The sequence below is a fragment of the Juglans microcarpa x Juglans regia genome, chromosome 6D, assembly GCF_004785595.1.
Source record: "Juglans microcarpa x Juglans regia isolate MS1-56 chromosome 6D, Jm3101_v1.0, whole genome shotgun sequence".
NCBI lineage: Eukaryota > Viridiplantae > Streptophyta > Magnoliopsida > Fagales > Juglandaceae > Juglans > Juglans microcarpa x Juglans regia.
In genome coordinates this window covers 15,048,523-15,057,539 of record NC_054604.1, presented here as the reverse complement: position 1 = coordinate 15,057,539, position 9,017 = coordinate 15,048,523, and positions in this window count along the sequence as shown.

Sequence of the window (9,017 nt, the reverse complement as noted above, 5' to 3'; positions counted from 1 at the left end):
TTTAGGCGTTTGAAGGGGAACCGTTTTAGTTTTAGGTCCCGTAGTAAATTGGTTGAATTAGAACGCAAGTATTCTCATGCTAAAGATTGGGAAAATAAGTTTTTCTTCCTTTCTAGTACAGGTTGAGAATTTCCCGTAGATGAAATTTCTAGTTAGGAGTTTCCTCCTAGGGCTTGTTGGTCCCCTGTTCCCGATGCGGATGATTTCGAGGTCCTTCTTTCCCCTCATGAAGAGGCTCGTGTGCAATTAGTAAAGGCTTGGGTTTTAGAATCATTCCAAGTCGTGTGTTCCAGATGTAAGTTTAACCCCTAGTAATATTGAAAGGTTTCTGATGGTACCTAGTCAGGCCCACATATTGGGTCATGAGTTTTTGGGTGCCCCCTCGTCGACGGATGATTTGTAGAGGAAGTCTCGACCTGGTGCTGGTGGGAACAAGAATAGAAAAGTCAAGAAAGCTCGAATTTCGCCTCGTTCGGACAAGTCTATTTTGTCGAGACGCGATTCCTTGCTTCCACCTCAAGCGAGTGATAGTATTAAGTTAGTTGTTCCTTGTGAGCAACCGAGCAAACCGACCACCCTTATGGCTCCTCCAATGCTTTCTCTTGATGATATGATGGCTTTGGCCAATGAAGATCTTGAAGCCATGATTGCCGAGGAAGCTACTGCTGCTACTGTCACCGAGGGTAATGGTGGTAAGGCGACAACATCCACTTGGGGGAGGATGATGATGTTGTACTTGGTTGCACCGACCAGTACTGTGCATCAGGAAGGCGACAACGTCCACTTGGGGGAGGATGATGATGTTGTCCTTTTGAATCCTGATTTGCTTACAGTGCCCTCATCCATGCTTATAACTTTCCAATCCTTCGATGTTCCCTTGCTTATAGTGCCTTCATCTACCCTACAACTTTTCAATCTTTCGATGTTCCCGTGGGGGTCTCCTCAGGTCGAACATGTTAAGGAAACAACAGCAGTATCTAGTTTGCCTCTTGCTTCCATAATTTCTTATGGAGTTACTCTTGATTTTCCCTTCGTCTTTCCAGCAGTCTCTCTTGCCATTGGGAGCAGGGTTTCGATTTCTTCTCTGCCATTTAGTATTTCTCCTACAGGTGATGGCAAACTATCCTTGATTTTTCTTGAGGGAGATCTTCTGATTAATCGAGCGTCTCCTCACCGGGATGATGATGCTGAAGTGTGTTCGAGTCTGCATGCCGACGTACCTACCAGCATTCCATCTTTTGTTCCTCCTAGACCGACTGACAGAGCTTCTACTTGAGGGGTTTTTGCTAACGTCTCTTTCTGAATCCCTAATCCTAGAGGTACTTCTGGCTCTCGCCCATCAAGCTCCTTGCCATCCCCACGTGCTCGTCATGGAGAGACTTTCAACGCCACTGTTCAACATCTTAAGAACATTTTTTCCCCTTTAATCTCTTTATGTTTACTCTTCCCTTTTCTATGTATGATTATTAATTCTAACTTTTTTTTTCTTTTTTTTTTATTATTTTTTTTACAGGGAGTTGACCGACCTGGTGGAGGATCAATTACAACTAGAAGAAGAAAATCAATCTATGAAATCTTTGATTGATCAGGCTTATAGTGCCGTTTGTGCGACTCGTGCCAAGAAGGATCGAATGGCAAGCGAGTTGTCTCAACTCGAAGCTCATTCCCGCATGGCACATGGCAATTTGACTTCTCTCTGTGCCCACATTGATTCACTTAGGGAAGAGTTGGCAAGTTCTGCGGCGAAAACAGATCATTACCGTCAAGAAGTGGCGGCGATTGGGAGGGACTGAGATGATCTTGCCGTTCGCCTAAACCAGGTAGTGGCAATTGAGTAGGAGTGAGACGACTTGGCTGCTCGCCATAGTTAGGTAGAAGAGGTTGTGAAAGAGCGGGATGATTTGGCCACCCAGATGGAAGCTTTTGTCAAAGAACATGATGACTTGGCTACCTAAGCATAAATTGCCTTAAAATAGTGAGACAATTTGGCTGCCAATCTAGTGAAGGCAAAGCTTGAAGAGTTAAGGAAAACCAAGTCTAATTATGCCTATCTCTTGGTTTCCCTTGAAGATGGGCAGCGAGAGCTAAGCATAGCGGAAGGGGAGAAAATCTTGGCTGAGAAGAAACTGACCGACTTGAAGAGCTGTCTTAAAGATAGTGACAACCAATACCTTCAACTTGGTGAGGTTGTTGAGTCCGCCAAGAAGAAATTGGCCCTTTCAGAGAAGAAAGTGACAGAGTTGAACGTTGCTTTGGAGAACTCCTAGCGCGACCTTACTCAGGTCCTTCCTCAACTGGCAGCGGCTGCCAAGGTCCGGTTGCGGTGCTAGGTTTCAAGCTCGGTATTAACAGCTTCGTGAGCTACACCTTCGTGAACCAGAGATAAACCTGCATACCTTGAACTGGAAGTCCATTAGTTTTAGCGAGGTTGCTTTCCATGTTTATGACTCCTTTGGTCGGGCCGAGATGCCGGATGCTTTTCCTCCTCTTTGCCCATCCTGAAAATTATGTTTATATGCTTTTCACTTTTTATAACCCGTAAGGGAACAATTTAGCCTATATAACCTTTTGTAACCCATTAGGGAATAATTTGCTTTTTGTGATACAGTTGGTTGATATAATGTTACTTTTCTTATTTCCTTCCTCTTGCTAGCAATCTGTTCATGCCTCACCCTTCAATCACCTTAGTCTTAGGCAAGGGGTGTAATGGGAAAACACCTTAACCACGTAGCTTTAGATTTCAGGTTAGTGAGAGAGTTCCTCGACCACGTCACCTTGTCAAGAAGAGCATGGTGGGAGAGTCCCTCGACCGCGTTGCTCTTTTGTCAAGAAGGCGTAACTGGAGATCTTTCAACCGTTTTACCTTTAAGTTTTAGGTAAGTGGGAGAGTTCCTCAACCACGTCACCTTGGCGAGAAGAGCCTGGCGGGAAAGTCCCTCGATCGCGTTGCTCTTATGGCGAGAAGGCGTAATGGGAGATCTCTGGACCGTTTTACCTTTAAGTTTTAGGTTAGTGGGACATTTCCTAGACCACATCACCTTGGCGAGAAGTGCCAGGCTAGAGAGTCCCTCGATCGCGTTGCTCTTTTGGCGAGAAGGTGCTAATGGGAGATCCCTCGACCATTTTACCTTTAAGTTTTAGGTTAGTGGGAGAGTTCTTCAACCATGTCACCTCGGCGAGAAAAGCTTGGCGGGAAAGTCCCTCAACCGCGCTGCTCTTTTAGGGAGAAGGTGTTAACGAGAGATCCCTTGACCGTTTTACCTTTAAGTTTTAGGTTAGTGGGAGAGTTCCTCGACCACGTGACCTAGGCGAGAAGAACCTAGCAGGAGAGTCCCTCAACCACACTGCTCTTTTGGCTATAAGGTGTTAATAGAAGATCTCTCGACTGTTTACCTTTAAGTTTTAGGTTAGTGGGAGAGTTCATCGACCACGTTAAATAAAGTTGAGCAAAAATTCAAGGAAAAGAAGGGGAAGCATGTGCAGGCATTTATTATTGAAGAAACAAATCAACAAACTGTAAAAATTTACATATCTCTTCTTTAAATGTAGTATTTCCTTAGATGTTCTGCATTCCAAGGATGAGGTAGCTCACGCCCTGTGGTGTCCTTGAGATGGTAAGCTCCCAGTCTATGACTTGCTACTACCACATAAGGGCCTTCCCATCGTGGGCCCAATTTCCTTTCTTCTCCTGTGGTGACACTTGTTTCATTCAAAACCAGGTCGCCAATCTTGAAGGATCTGGGCCTTACTCTTTTACTAAAATATCATTCTACTATCCTTTTAGAAGCTACTACTCTGGCTTCTTCATCCATCCTTGTTTCCTCTAGCAAGTCCAAGTTTTCTTTTGATCTTGCCCCATTTATTTTTGGGCCAAAGCTTTCTCTCTGGTGGCTTGGCAATCCCACTTCTACTCGTACCATGGCTTCGCTTCCGTATGCCAAAGCGAAAGGTGTTTCACCTGTTGAAGTTTTTTGTATATTTTGTAAGCCCACAAAATCTCTGGGAGCTCGTTGGCCCACAGTCCTTTCTTTTCGCCTATCTTCTTTTTTAATATCCCAACAATGGTTTTGTTAGTTGCCTCAACCTACCTGTTCGCCTGAGAGTGTCAGGGTGTCCTAGGGGAGAGTATTTCACTTTGATTCCTAACACCGCACACCACTGGTGGTAATATTCATAATCGAATTGCCTACCGTTATCAGAGATGATGCACTGAGGTATTCCAAATTTGCATACTACGGCCTTCCACATAAATTTGTTATGCTTTGGGCTGTTATTGTAGCCATTGCCTCAGCCTCTGCCCACTTCGTAAAATAGTCGACAACTACAATGATGAATTTAGTTCCCCCTTGCTTGGGGGCATAGGATCTACCAGGTCTATTCCCCATTGGCTGAAAGGCCATGGTGAAGTTATAGATCTCAACTCTTCAGGAGGTGCACTTGGAACTGGTGAGTGCAACTGGCATTACACACATTTCGTTACAAACTCCTTTGCATCTTTTAGTTTATGCCAATAATATCCTGCTCGCGGTGAGCGACCGTCCTCTTGAATGATTCCCAGATATCCCCTCGTGTATTTCCCTTATCACATATTCTGCCTCCTCTCTTGCTACACATCTCTATAATGGGCTTTTAAAACCTCATATGTACAGTACCCCATCTATTATAGTAAACTTGGCAGCCCTGCTTTTTATCTTCCTTGCATCCTCCCGAGATGGGAGAAGATCGCTTATTTCCAAATATTTGCTTATACCATCAGCGTATCCTAGCGTACTTTCTCCAATCTACAAAGTCTCAACTCCTACGGCTGGATTGTCTACCGTTTGAAGGTTAACCTTCCATGGTAAGGTGTCTTCTTGCTTTGCTGAAGCTGCTCGTGCTAACCGATCAGTTTTAAAATTATCTCCCCAAGGTATTCGATCGATTAGAAAGTAATTGAGAAGCTTCCAATGTTCTTAAACTTGGTGGAGATATTTTATTAATTTAAGTCCCCTCGCTAGATAGTACCCTGTGATCTGCTCAACTACTACCTGCGAATTGGCTTTCATCTCTATCTCCTCTCCTCCAAATACTTTTGCTATTGTTAATCCTGTGAGCACTGCTTCGTATTCGGTTTCATTGTTTGTGACTTTGAAATTTAATCGTATGGTGTGGTACAATTCTTTCACGTCATTCGACACCATATACACACCAACGCCTCCCCCTGCCTGGTAGGATGACCCATCCACATATACTCGACATGGCTTCTTCTTGGGTGACTTAGGGATTTCTTCTCAAAAATTTGAAAATTCTACTACGAAGTCGGCCAGGATCTGCCCTTTCATAGCACTTTTAGGTACATAACTGATGTCATACTCACTTAGCTCAATAGACCACTTGACCAGCCGTCCTGAGGTGTCGGGCTTCTACGATATCTTCTGTAGAAGTGACGAGGTAACCACCTTTATTGGGTGGGCTTGAAAGTAAGGTCGTAATCGTATTGCTGCTATCACCACAGCAAAGACGACTAACTTGATCTTCGGATACCTGGCCTCAGCCCCTCTCAGGGCCCTACTTACATATTACACTGGCTTCTATTCCTTCCCTTCGTCTCTTATTAATGTCGTTGATATGTTGTTCGGGGTTACTGCCAGATACAACAATAGAGGTTCCCCTTGTTTGGTGTGGTTGAGTAATACTGGGTGAGTCAAGTACTCTTTCAACTGTGTAAATACCTCTTCGCACTTGCTATCCCAGTCCTGAGCTTTCTTAAGCACCTGAAAGAAAGGCAGGCAATTATCTGTTGATCAGGACACAAACTTGTTAAGGGCCACTATTCTTCCCTCCAGTTTCTGTACTTCGTTTAAATTTATGGGTGACTTCATCTCTATTATCGCTTTTAGCGTTTCGGGATTGGCCTCAATACCTCTTTCTGACACCATAAACCTGAGGAATTTTCCTGATTGTACTCCGAAAGTATACTTGGTCGAGTTGAGTTTCATCCAGTATCATTGCAAAACTTGGGAGGCTTCCTTGAGGTTTCCTATGTGTTGGGCAAACTCCATGCTCTTCACCAGCAGTTCATCAACGTACACTTCCATGTTCCTCCCAATCTGATTCTTAAACATCTTGTTTACTAACCTCTGATATGTTGCCCCAAGATTCTTCAAGCCAAAGGGCATCACTTTATAGCAATACAGTATTCGGTCCGTTATGAAAGCAGTCTTCTCCTGGTCAGCTTCATTCATCCTGATCTAGTTGTATCCTGAATAAGCATCCATAAAACTCAGCATTTTATGCCCAGCTGTCGCATCTACTATCAAATCTATCCGCAAGAGTGGAAAACTATCATTCGGGCAAGCTTTGTTGAGATCCGTGGAATCTACGCACATTCGCCATTTTCCGTTGAATTTCTTCACCGATACTACATTTGACAACCATTACAAATATTGCGCTTCTCTGATGAACCCAGCTGCCAACAACCTATCCACCTCCTCTGCAATTGCTTCATACTTCTCAATGCTAAAGTTTCTTTTTTTTTTTGTTTTACTGGGCACGCCTTTGGGTCTACACTCAATCTGTGTTTGATGATCTCTTTGCCTATTTCGGGCATATCCTTGTGACTCCATGTGAACATGTCTTTATGCTCTAGGAGGAGGTTGGTCAATTGTTGCCTTTCTCCTCTTTCGTCAGTCTGGTTTCTATCTTCACATAACTCTCTGGGTGACTCGATTCAAGAGTGACTAGCTCCAAAAGCTGCTTCTCCCTGTTTCAAGGCATCTTCTTCCCTTGTTTCTACTTTGGTCATCAATATTTGGGGCAGCGGTGGAAAGATCATGCCCTCCACTTCTCCTGATTCTACTATACTTTTTCTTTTTATCCTTACTTGAGTTCTTGTACGTAACATTCTCTGTCCAAAATCTGATCGTCGTGCACCACACTCATTTCAGCCTTTGTTGGGAACTTCATTTTCAAATGGTGTGTCGAGGTAATCGCCTTTAATGCATTCAATGTAGGCCAACCAATAATTGCAATGTATGATGATCGAGTTTTTACCACTAAGAACTCAGTCATAGTAGTTGCAACTTGGGGATCCGTGCCCACAAATACTGGCAATGCGATGGATCCCATAGGTTGTATCGCATCTTCAGTGAACCCTTTTAATGTAGTTAGTGCTGGTCGCAATTAATCTGCATCAATTCCCATCTTGCTGAAAGCATCCCAAACTAGGATGTCTACTGAACTTCCATTATCAATCACTATCCTCCTTGTGGTGCAATTTGCCACCAACATTGTCACCACCAAAGCATCGTCGTGTGGGTATACAACCCCTCAACAATCCTTATCGCCAAAAGATATTGTGGGAGATACTTGCACCTAGGGTTGTTTGATAGGCCTTTCTATGTTGTAAACTTCTTCATACCTTGGCCACCTTGTGTATGCCTTTCTCCCCGAGGAGGTTGGACCACCTCCAGCATATCCACCGGCGATTGTGTGTATCTCACCTAAGGGTGGGTTCATTGGTCTATATCTACCCTCAATCTCCGATCACAAGGTTCTTGCAACCTCCTTCTTCTTCTTGGGGATTCTCGTCGCTTAGGGCTCTCACTTCGTCGAGCTTTGTGCTCGGGTTTTTAATCACTTACACACCGTGGGGGGTAGCATTCTGGGCGACCAGTCACTCCAACTCACCACTATCTCTCATTTCTTCAATTTTCCATTTCAAGTTATGGCAGTCCTCAGTTCTATGCCCATTTCTTTTATGATAGGTACAACACTTCCCAGTTTGTCGCCCGTTACCGTCATCTTGCCCTACCTCTTTTGCCTTATCTCGGTTATGCACACTGGAGTAGTGTACGTAGCCACCATTATGTCTTCTTAAATTACCATCAAACCATTAGTCCTGTTGGTCCCTCCTTATCTTTTGTCCTCCCTCTCAGTCTTTCTTCTGACTTCCTCTCGGTTCGCATTCGCTCTTTTCTTCTGATCGGGCAATCAGGGCAATAAGTGTGTCCTCAACATTGATGAAGTCATCAGCCTGTCCACAAATTCTTGTAACACGAAATGGGTCTTTCTAGCCAGTTCAGCCATGAAAGGACTCTTTGGCCAAATACCTCCGAGCAATGCTGCCAGCACAATCTTCTCATCTTGATCATCAGCTGTCATTCTTTCTTTATTAAAACTCGTTAGATATGCTTTCAAACTTTCATCTTCTCTCTGCTTGACAGTTAACAAGTATGCGGCTGGTCTCCTGTGCCTTCTACTCGCCATGAACTGGGTTAAGAATTGCCGGCTTAGTTCATCGAAACTGTCTATGGAACCTAGTTGCAATGTCTCGAACCAACCTCTCGCCACGCCCTTCAAAGTCAAAGGGAAAGCTCTACATATAATTTCTCTAGGATATCCTTAGAGCGTCATATGGGCTTTAAAAGTTTCGAGATGTTCTACAGGGTCTTTAGAGCCATCATATAGATCTACCGAGGGGACTCTGAACTTTGGAGGGAAAGGTACCGCCATGATTTCTGTAGAGAATGGTAGATTTGTGCTAGATAGCAACTGATCAACCGAAGAAGACGTCCCTATCTTCTTGGTCATTCCCTTGTATTTGTCCATTAAGCTCCGTAGGTCGTGATGCATTTTCTTTGTCTCCTCATTCTCCTGGGGGGTTTTTCCTGGGCCAGCATTGTGTGCTTCTTCTACTCTTTCTCCTTGGTCCTCTCCTGATGGACCGTTTTTCGCCTTCAAGGCTTCGTTCTCCTTTCACAATGCCTCCGACTGAACAGTGAGTTTTCTCACTACTTCTTCCATTTATACAAGTCTTCCTTCCATGTTTCTCGACGACACTTCTTGATCTCTAGTTGCCTGTGATCGAGTTGTGGTAGGCATGCGAAAAGCACGCTTAGTTGTAGGATAAAATAGGAATCTCACAAACGACGCCAACTGTTATGAACATGTTTCGCCGCCACCGCCTCACGATCACCCAACCAAAAAATAAGATAACTTGGGGGTTGGAGGGAACGCCTCTGATGCCTAAGTCAGTG